The sequence below is a fragment of the Papaver somniferum genome, chromosome 4 (genome assembly GCF_003573695.1).
Source record: "Papaver somniferum cultivar HN1 chromosome 4, ASM357369v1, whole genome shotgun sequence".
NCBI lineage: Eukaryota > Viridiplantae > Streptophyta > Magnoliopsida > Ranunculales > Papaveraceae > Papaver > Papaver somniferum.
The window spans coordinates 92,103,993-92,115,516 of NC_039361.1; positions in this window are offsets into that span (position 1 = coordinate 92,103,993).

An 11,524-nucleotide genomic window follows, 5' to 3' on the forward strand; every position below is an offset into this window, starting at 1 on the left:
TATTTGATAGACACATTTTTGTGTCTAATTTGTCCCAATTGTATATATTGTTAGTGCTCGATTTTGTACTTATTTGGTTATTTTATGTCTTTGTAGGTGTTTTTGGAGAAATAAGCTTTTGCGGCGAAATTGGCTCAAAATGTGGCATTTGAACCTCCGTAGATAACGTACCAGAAGCACCCCAGAAGTATGCCAGAGACACCCCAGAAATACCCCGGAGGAACCCCGAAAAAGTGTTGAAAACATCCCAGAAAAATTACTAAAGGCACTCAAGGGATAAGTGTTATGCGGACCCAGCACCCTGGATAAGGGGTAACCTAATTACTAGGGGGAGGTCACCTTCACCTTTTGAATTTTGAAATTGGCGGGAAAAGAGAAACATCTCTGGCAGATTTGTTGTGCGTGATTTGGAGGAGTTTGAGGTCGACTAAACCTCTGATTTTCATAGTATAGACTCCTTATGGGTCTAGGAATCTAATATGGGTGTTGGAAACGATTAACTTGGGCTGAATCGACGGGTTTTTACCTCAACAACAAAATATGGAAAGTTGCGTGTGTGACTTGTTTTAGGAAATTCTATAGAGACTAAAGAGCTATAAACCCTCCCAAAGATTCATATATATCTAAGGAAGAGTTTAGAATCAAAAGGAAAGCTCAGAAACGCGTAGAAACTCTAAAACACGAAATTGCCGCAACTTTGCCGTGAAGAGAAAGAAAGAGATTTTGGAAGATTCTGGAGAGATTTAATCGGTCTTTTTGATATAAATAGATTGTTTGGGTCATATAGAAGAGGTGTCGAAAGTTTGGGAACCTTAGGAGAGCCATAGAAGAAGAAATCAGAGTTTGATCAAAATATTTTTCTGCTGCTGCTGCTGCTGAAGAACACGAAGAACAGACCCCCACTGACAGTCGTTCTTCAATAGTGACTACGACCAGCGGCTGACGGTCTTAAAACAACAGCGTAGCAGCACTTTTGATTTATCGTTCTTCTGTGACCCTTTCTGGCAGTCTTAAACTCACTGCTTTAGCACTATTTCATCTTTTAATCAACTTTTGGGCTATAAACATGTATTTTGAGCAAGTGATTAATATGAGGAGATAAACCCCATTACTGAGGCGACGGAGGAAGCCATTTTTCCAATTATTATGTGGTAAATTCTGTTTAATTTAATTTTCGTAATTCTTTTATGATTATTTGCACTGAACTGAAATCGAATATATGATTCTGATTAAGTGGTTTTGTTCTCAATTGATGGGTCATGCTTAGGTTAAATTTTTTGATGGTCCATGATTTCGATTTACAACTATTGTTTTGATAATCTACTTGTCTAGGCGAAAATATTAGAATCACTTTAAACGTAAAGAGTTGCATAAATATTGACTAGATTAAATCACATAAAATTGGAGATTGGTGGAATCCAAAGTCTCAGTGATTTTTATAAACTTGAATACAATTTCTTTTAAGTTTTATATTTTAATTTGAGTCTAAAATCGAGTCTACATAATCCGAGTTGAACGAACTTTACTACCACTTAAAAACTACATCAATTTTTGGCGCCGCCGACGCGGATTTGTATTAGCTTTTAGGTTTTAGATTTATTTCATCTCTTTTAGAATTTTTGTTCTCTTTTACGCCTTTGGTATTTTTTGATTCTTTTCAGATTTCGAGCGAAGCTACAAGGAAAGAAAAAGTGCTATAAAAGGAAAGCATCGCCAAAGAAGGAAAGAAAGAGGAATCCAAAGGAGTGAAGAAGAAGATTTTGTATATAGTTATTTTGTTTATTTTTAGAAACTGTAAATAGGGTTTTTTTTTTGTAATTTTTCTTTTTATTTTTGGACACTTTTTGGACTTTATTTTTGGACTGGGACATTATTATTTTTAAACCCTACGGAAGGGTTGGTTTAAATAAAAACTGTGTGCAGAGAAGGACGGTGATTACGATATCGCCTCGGCCCCTCGGGTTCGTACATGACATAGGAGTCGTGGCCCGAGTCGACTTCAGCGGTTCTTCGCCCGTCTGGTACGGGAGGTAAGTTTTTCGAAACACCCGCGAATCCCCTGTCAGCGGGTTTACTGTATTCCTTCGTTTGCATATATGCTGAGGACTTGAAAACGGCTGCTTTAATTTCCTAGTAAAGGGCAAGGACTGGCCATACAAGATAAGGGTTCGGATTTCATCACCGTTCTCTTCTTGCCCGCCTTAGGAAAACGAAACCAAACGCGAACCTAAGCCTAAAATTTTGACTAGAACGAGACCGATAGGGTAACGAGCTTAATAGGAAAGTCGTTCGAAAAATATTGGTTACTCTTTTGAGCATACTTCGAAGTTCATGATGGTTTCTGTGAGTTGAATGCGTGACTGCGCCGCCTTGTAACCGGTGAGGCCTTGGGTATCAAAGCTCCACTGAGCTTCCCTCGCCTCGATTCAACTTACTTTGACTCGGATTGATTCCAGAGGGGTTTGCTCAGATTGTAACGAGTTCCTTTTCGAAAGAATAGAAGCTGGTCTAGAAACAATCTAAGTGGAACCATCATGCTTTTTGTTTGCTAGAAAATTAGGTTTGATTTGGTTGAGTCAGCCTTGTTTTGTGATTGCATAGAATCCCAAATATCCCGATAGTGCCAGAATGGAAACTTTAAAGCTTTGTTGAACCCACTAGGACTACTCGTCCTCTGTATCAGGTTAGCTGAAACTGAAGCAAATTATGAACTTAGGCCTGGGACCCTACAGATGCTCCCAATCTTTTTAGGGAAAGAAAATGAAAACCCATACTTCCATGTTAGGGACTTTGAGGAAATTTGTAGTACCCTAAAATTAGAACCTTGATGATGATGCTTTGAAACTCAGGTTATTCCTTTTCCTTAAAGATAAAGCCAAGTCGTGGCTGTATAGTTTGGCTTCCGTCAATAGAAACATATGAACAACTTACATCTGCCTTTTTGAACAAGTTTTTCCCTAGGCACAAAACATCGTCTATTAGGACGCAAATCTGCACATTTTCTCAACAGGAGGGAGAGTCTTTGTATAGGTATTTGGAAAGGTTCAATGACTTATTAGCCCAATGTCCTCATCATGGTTTAGAAAAGGTTAGGCTAGTTCAAATCCTTTATGAGGGTTTAGATTATTCGACAACAACCATGGTTGAGTCTCTATGCACTGGTGGTTTTGAAAACCAAACTGTTGATGCGGCGATGGAATTTTTGAATGAAATCGCCGAAAAGACCCAGCAATGGGAATATAGTAGGGAACCCAAGAAAAAATTCTTCTAGGTAGAGGAAACGTTAATAGGGTAGAAGGAGGCTATGAATCAGATGCCAAAATTGCTGCTATAGCAAAAAGGTTAGAAGCCTTAGAATTGGGTCATACTAGTGGTAGAATAGAGCCTTTTTGGGAAGGCCAGAATAATGAAGAGCAAGCCAATGCTCTCTATAATAACACTAGGTTTGATAACCGTCAGAAGTTTGACCCATATTCAGAAACCTATAGTCCTGGTTGGAGAAACCATCCGAACCTTTCATGGTCTAAGGGCCAGAGTCTAGGTCAGTTTAGTAATTCTAATGCTCCCCCAGATTTTGGTTACACTAAGAATTCATCAGGCCCAGAAAATAAAACGACTAGCTTAGAGGAATCTATTAAGATGTTAGCAAAAACTCAGGATATGTTAGCACAGAGCCAAATTAGTTTTCAGCAGGAAACCAAGCAGAACTTTCAAACTAATGCTCAGAGCCTTGCTAAGCTAGAACTTCAAGTCGGCCAAATAGCTAAGACCTTAAGTGAGAGAGATAACGGAAGGCTCCATAGTCAGACTACCCCCAACCCTAGAGGAGTTCATGAAGTAGGTGCAAAACCATTTAATCAAGTGAATTCTGTCACAACCCTTAGGAGTGGTAAAACGGTAGACAATAGGGTAGCCAAGCCTAATAGTGGACATACTGTAGATCCACCTTCTAGTTCCCAAGATGAGCCCCAGAAGGAGCCACTAACTGAAGAAACCGATAAAATTTCTAGTGATGCCAATGTGGTTCCCGACAGGTCTCATTTTGTACCCAAAGCCCCATATCCACAGTTGTTAGCTCCAACAAAGAGAGAGTCGACTTTCAACGAAATACTAGAGATATTTAAGCAGGTAAACATTAACATCCCTTTATTAGAAGCAATTAGGCAAATGCCTGCTTATGCCAAGTTCCTTAAGGACCTTTGTACACGAAAGCGTAAGCTTAATGTCCATAAGAAAGCCTTTTTAGCTGGTCAGGTAAGTTCAATCCTTCTGAACCAAACAACCCCTAAGTATAAAGATCCTGGATGCCCCACCATATCTTGTGTGATCGGTAATTATTCAGTAGATAAGGCATTGCTTGACTTAGGAGCTAGTGTGAACTTACTCCCTTATCATGTATACAACCAGCTAGGTCTTGGAAAGTTGAAACCGACTAAAATGACATTGCAATTAGCTGATAGGTCTGTCAAAGTACCTCGTGGTGTCATAGAGGATGTTCTGATTGAGGTTGATAAATTTATTTATCCAGTGGATTTCGTTGTTCTAGATACTCAGCCTGTTCAGGATCCTAGTGCTCAAATACCGGTGATTTTAGGTCGCCCATTTTTAGCCACAGCTAACGCTGTCATCAACTGTAGGACCGGACTTATGAACATCTCCTTTGGTAATATGACCACTGAACTAAATGTCTTTAATGTTAATAGACAACCTTCGATGATTTAGAGAAGTGAATATGATTAGCACTTTAGTTCAGGATCTAACTCAGGATAATTGGGACGACACTTTATTTGGTGATTCCTTAGATGAACTTGATGAGGAAATTCTCTTAAGTCAGTTAGGTGACCAAACTTTTGAACTAGAAGAAGCTCTTGAGTATTTTAAAGACTCTGAGGATCCAGAAATTCAAGAAATAGTTAGAGGTTTTTCCGAGAATACTGACTACCCTAAGTTTGGGGGTAGTAATGGTCAATTATCTCCATTAGAAGTCCCTAACTTGGGATTCGAGCCTAGTGTACCTGAGGTATTACTTGAGTCACTTCCGACTATCCTCCTGATATTGTCCAGCAGGAAATTCTAAAGACTTGTTCGAATGAGTCAATTTGTCAAGACACTCATATGAAGCCCAAATGGGCACAACAGAAAAGCCCAGTTGTCTTGCAGGAAACCTTGGATGAGGATGTGCGATGTCTGTTCATTTTTCTGATTTGGTGCAGTTGTCTGATAATTGTGGCAATTTTATTTTCTTTTGTTGACCCACAGTTGTTTCGACTATTGATATATGATTTGAAAGGTAATTAACCATTTTGTGGTATTTGACGTCTGGCTGAAGACTTTAAATTTAGCACTTTTTGGGAGGTAACCCAATCTCATGCAACATGGTAATATCTTTCCTTATCTCTTTTGCTTCAAATGGTAACAGTTTCTCCTTGTTCATGCTTTTAATTTTATCTTTAGAACATTGAGGACAATGTTAGATTTAAGTTTGGGGGTATGGGAGAAACTTTTTAGTTGCAGTATGAATAAATAAACTCCAGAACCTAGAAATTTATGCCTATTGAGGATTGCACTAACTAATCTAAGTGGATGGAAGCATTTTGATCGTAGGAGTTGAGGAACCAATCTGATTAGATGGAAACATCTAGAAGAGTCTATTCATAAAAGCACAGAGCTCAGGTGTTAGAAATAACATGATAGTTTCACCATATCTCGTTGAGTCCTTTTCACTTCTATTTTTATTTTTTTTAAAATGTTTCTCTAAGTGATAGGTGGGGCCCACGATTCAAGTTGTTACCAATGCTAGGGTGAATTAGAGTGATTGAGTTACAGAAAAAAAAAAGAAAAAAAAAAAAAAAAAGAGACCAGACCATTGACCAAAAGGAATAAAAACAATAAAGTCGACCACTGGTACCCTTGATATGCCAGTTGTGTTGATCTAGAGTTAGGTTATCGACCACTGGTTCCCTTGTATATGCCAGTGTGTTGATATTAGTAGACTAGTATCAATCCATTAGGATAGGTTCATTTTGGCGGAGGCCTTCAGACAGATATGGGAAACGCCGTTCACTTAGTAAACATCAAAACCATCTACGTTTTTCTATATCCATCTCTTAATCTATCCATGTGATTGGTTTGACTCCAATATTGATGTCCATAGTGCAACTATCTGAGTAGAGCTTGTCACTTTATATGAATTTTAGTATGCTTGAGTGCAAACTCGTGTACACAATTGGAATTTCGCATCAGGGTACTTCCTCCTGTAGTAATAAGTATGCCAACCAAGGAGATTCTTTAGTGCCTTCCAAGGTTCTGTAGATAGCTAGGGTCTGGAGTAAGGTTTTGTGGGTATATCTCTTGTAAGCCCTCCGGAGACAACACTCCGCCACTAGGGACACTTAGGGGTTTAAAGGCTTATTGCATACGCTAAATGCAATCGACGATGCCTGCGACAGTGAGTTAGGATTTTGTTTTCTATTTTAGTTTTGCTCGAGGACTAGCAAATAATAAGTTTGGGGGTATTTGATAGACACATTTTTGTGTCTAATTTGTCCCAATTGTATATATTGTTAGTGCTCGATTTTGTACTTATTTGGTTATTTTATGTCTTTGTAGGTGTTTTTGGAGAAATAAGCTTTTGCGGCGAAATTGGCTCAAAATGTGGCATTTGAACCTCCGTAGATAACGTACCAGAAGCACCCCAGAAGTATGCCAGAGACACCCCAGAAGTACCCCGGAGGAACCCCGAATAAGTGTTGAAAACATCCCAGAAAAATTACTAGGCACCCAAGGGACAAGTGTTATGTGGACCCAGCACCCTGGATAAGGGGTAACCTAATTACTAGGGGGAGGTCACCTTTACCTCTTGAATTTTGAAATTGGCGGGAAAAGAGAAACATCTCTAGCAGATTTGTTGTGCGTGATTTGGAGGAGTTTGAGGTCGACTAAACCTCTGATTTTCATAGGATAGACTCCTTATAGGTCTAGGAATCTAATATGGGTGTTGGAAACGATTAACTTGGGCTCAATCGACGGGTTTTTACCTCAACAGAAAAATATGGAAAGTCACATGTGTGACTTGTTTTAGGAAATTCTAGAGAGACTAAAGAGCTATAAACCTTCCCAAAGATTCATATATATCTAAGGAAGAGTTTAGAATCAAAAGGAAAGCTCAGAAACGCGTAGAAACTCTAAAACACGAAATTGCCGCAACTTTGCCGTGAAGAGAAAAGAAGAGATTTTGGAAGATTCTGGAGAGATTTAATCGTTGTTTTTGATATAAATAGGTTGGTTGGGTCTTATAGAAGAGGTGTCGAAAGTTTGGGAACCTTAGGAGAGCCATAGAAGAAGAAATCAGAGTTTGATCAAAATATTTTTCTGCTGCTGCTGCTGCTGAAGAACACGAAGAACAGACCCTCACTGACAGTCGTTCTTCAAAAGTGACTACGACCAGCGGACGGCGGTCTTAAAACAACAACGTAGCAGCACTTTTAATTTATCGTTATTCTGTGACCCTTTCTGGCAGTCTTAAACTCAATGTTTTAGCACTATTTCATCTTTTAATCAACTTTTGGGCTATAAACATGTATTTTGAGCAAGTGATTAATATGAGGAGCTAAACCCCATTGCTGAGGCGACGGAGGAAGCCATTTTTCCAATTATTATGTGGTAAATTCTATTTAATTTAATTTTCGTAATTCTTTTATGATTATTTGCACTGAACTGAAATCGAATATATGATTCTGATTAAGTGGTTGTGTTCTTAATTGATGGGTCATGCTTAGGTTAAATCTTTTGATGGTCCATGCTTTCGATTTACAACTATTGTTTTGAGAATCTATTTGTCTAGGCAAAAATATTAGAATCACTTTAAACGTAAAGAGTTGCATAAATATTGACTAGATTAAATCACATAAAAATTGGAGATTGGTGGAATCCAAAGTCTCAGTGCTTTTTATAAACTTGAATACAATTTATTTTTAAGTTTTCTATTTTAATTTGAGTCTAAAATCGAGTCTACATAATCCGAGTTGAACGAACTTTACTACCACTTAAAAACTACATCATCAGGTCCTTAGATGTATCTTATGTTCAATTACTAAAGTAATAAGATTTTCCAATCAACACTCTTAATCCAAAGAATCGTGTTGATGCCGATCTACTCAACTAATCAATCCAATTCTATCACAAGGATAAAACCGATTATTAATTGCATCATCTTTTTACCGAAATAAGTATTGTGCACACCAAAGATTATGAACCCCAAATCAGAAATCTTCAAACTCTTCTTTTTCTTCAAATCTTATTAGATCTTCAATAAACACCTGCACACAATCACTTGAATCTCTTGTGATCAATCACGCGCAGAACGGAGTTTGTTAACAATGGGTTGTCACAAGATCGTCTTTAGAACTACAAAGAGTCTAAAGATACCTGTCGAAACTCTGAACTAGTTTGAGTGAATATTATATCATAAGAGAAGATCCTCAAGCATAAAAAAACTAGGTGCAATCAAAATTCAACCACCGTTAGTCAATCAAATCAATCAAAAACAAAAGAAAAACCGCAATTATCTAGTTTCCCACCAACGGTACTAATAGAGATTATCAATCCCAAAGAAAACTTTAAAACGAGCGGCCGTAAGAGATTTCCCCTAATTAGGTTGCTCTCCTCTCTGAATAGGCGGCTTCACCAGTAGCAGCACAACAAGAGGTAGTTTGCTGTTACGGAGGATTAGTTTGATAGAAATGCAAGCTTCAAGTATTTATAGACTAGGAAGTTTGGACACCAAGGAATTTCCAAAACCGAAAATATTCTCAAGATATTCATTAAAGCACAAATTCGATTTCCATAATTCCTGGAAATGCTCTGTCCAAAAATAATGATCGAAATCTCTCGGAAAATCTCTAATTAGTAAATGCACATTACTAATTCTTATTTTTCCTAAAAATGAAATTAATAACCTTAATGAAAAGATTCTTAACTTATTTATGTTTCGATCCTGGATTCTCTTCCCTTAGCTATTAAGGAACAACTTTGAACAATTAAATATAAACGTTCACAACACGTGTTCAAAGTATGTCGACATCCTTACTTTGTAAGTCCTCTTTCATACTTGCAACCTTGAAACCGATTTGCCACACTTCTAAACAAGTTTAAAATTGGTTCATTTGACTTTCAAGAACTATGCGATTGATCAAATAACATTCAATCAAAAAACATGGGTGTAACGGTTCTACCAAAACAAGTTTCGTATCTACATTCCATGTGAGTACTGTGCTTAGTCACACTAGCTTTCCAAAATTCGGTTGACTAGGTACTAGGATCGGTTCCCCACATATATATGGTATCAAACTTATATGTGTTGCACATGTACATAGATCGGTTCCCCTTTCTGCTATAAACCTGCTGCACCTCATATAAGGATCGATTCCCCTTTGTGATGTACTTCACCTCTTACTAGGATAGGTTCCCCTTTTCCCAGTCAGACATAAAATCACAAACTCGATCGTACCATCTCAGGTGATTACTTAAGATCGATTTCACTAATAAAAGTCATACCAATTCATAAGTCAGGCCTTTGTGAATAGTTTTACCAAGAACACAAACAAGTCATGAACGGTTATACTAATCACACATATTGGTTGTTCACAAGATATGCAACGAATAACAATACCAATAACACCTTCTGATTTCCTTTTTGATTCACAAACCAAGTTCATGAATTTACTTCCTTAGAACACATGTAAACATTGTTCCCTAGGATGAAATCCTCACCTCATACCCATACGTAATCACAATAGCATTCAAATGATTATGGCGATGTCTTATCTACAAAGTTTAATGGTTAAGCAATAAACCTCGTATTGTATTCCTTAATACTATGTCTATCTAGAGTTCAATCATGCTTCACAGTTTTGTTTTCAATATGCACGACTTGAAAGATACGTAAGGGAATGAAACAGTTCAAGTCAAATATCACTAACCTCAAATGGAAGGATGATGTTGTCATTGTAGCTACTTGCTTCTTCACATCTTCAAGTCTTCTCAATACTTGTAAAGTCTCATTATCCTAATATTTTCAAGTTAACCTATACGAAGTTGACTCTAATACATAATCAAACGACTCTTAACATGAGTTTTGATTCACTAAAATATGACAACCAAACTTGGCATACCAACGCTTGGTGGGTTCAACCGAGCTATGCTCTAACAGGGTCAATACCTTGACTAGGAATTGATCATCTGCGCAGGTCACGTTTCCTTGAGCAATCATACTTATGTGATTAACTTTCACACACAGACACGGGTTTATCCCATTCCATTGAAAGCCTGAGAAGAATTGGGCAGAAGATATAATAAAGGATCATTATTCGAAAAATAATTTCTAATGCGACGTCAGAATTTCCCAAATAATCATAATAATATCTGCTTCAACAAAAACAAATGGTCACAGGAAGATTTGCAAGCAAGTTTAATCATCAGATTCAGATGCGTTGAATTCATCATTGTCTCTGCAATCGTCATCTTCCGTAAAGTCTTCATCGGATTCCTCTTCAGAGTGATTTTAAACATCGAGGAATTTTTCTAGTTGGTCCTCAGGGTCACCGTACATTGCATCCAAGTAGTCGTCCTCTTCACACTCGGCCTTGAAATCATCTCTATCCAACCGCTCAGCCCTCATACCTGGAGGGTAAGGCTTGATATTATGTTCAGAGGGTTTCCAGATGGATTCGACTTCCTCAGCATCTGAGTCAGAAGCTACACCTCCAGAGCATGGTTGAACCTCATCCTCAGATGCCAGTCTAGCTTGTTGGGTTCGATGTCTTTTCCGCTGATAAGCCGCAAGCTTTTCATCATCAACTTTTCTTTTCTGCTCCTCATGTATTTGTTTCTCTTCCGCGTCAACATAATTTAAGAAATTGTTCATTACCTCGCGAATGGATTTCAGATGAGCAAGAGACATGCCACGTATCAAATTTCTAACATCCCTGAAAGGTTGATCAACCTCTGCACGAGTGTTTGCGGAGTTCCTCATCTGTGGTTTGATGTTTCTCGAACATTTCCCAGAAGAGTCAGAAATATGGTCATCGCCAGGAGCTTCCATTATCTGCTGCCAAAAAAGCGGAGTCAAACCATTTGGCAACAATACGCGTTAAAATGGTAAATCCTCAACTTTTACCTATTTACGGTTTCACGAACTTAGTGATAACAATATAAAACTCCGAAAACTTGATCGTTCTTTCAAACCTGCAAAGGCGAGCAAAATTCATCATTTAAAAGTCAGACACCTGACTTTTCACGAAATTATGAATAATTCACATGACCCTGTGAGCATTCACCGATTTTCTGTCGTGTGCTATACACTATGAAGTCACAAATTCATGGAAATATTGTTTGCTTTCAACAATTACTTAAACTCAATTTTTAGAAATAAAAATTTAACTCACGTAAATCTGCAAAAAAATATTTTTTTTTACGTGAATTATAAAAAAAAGGGGTTCCTTTTGCTCACACATGCATTTATCTA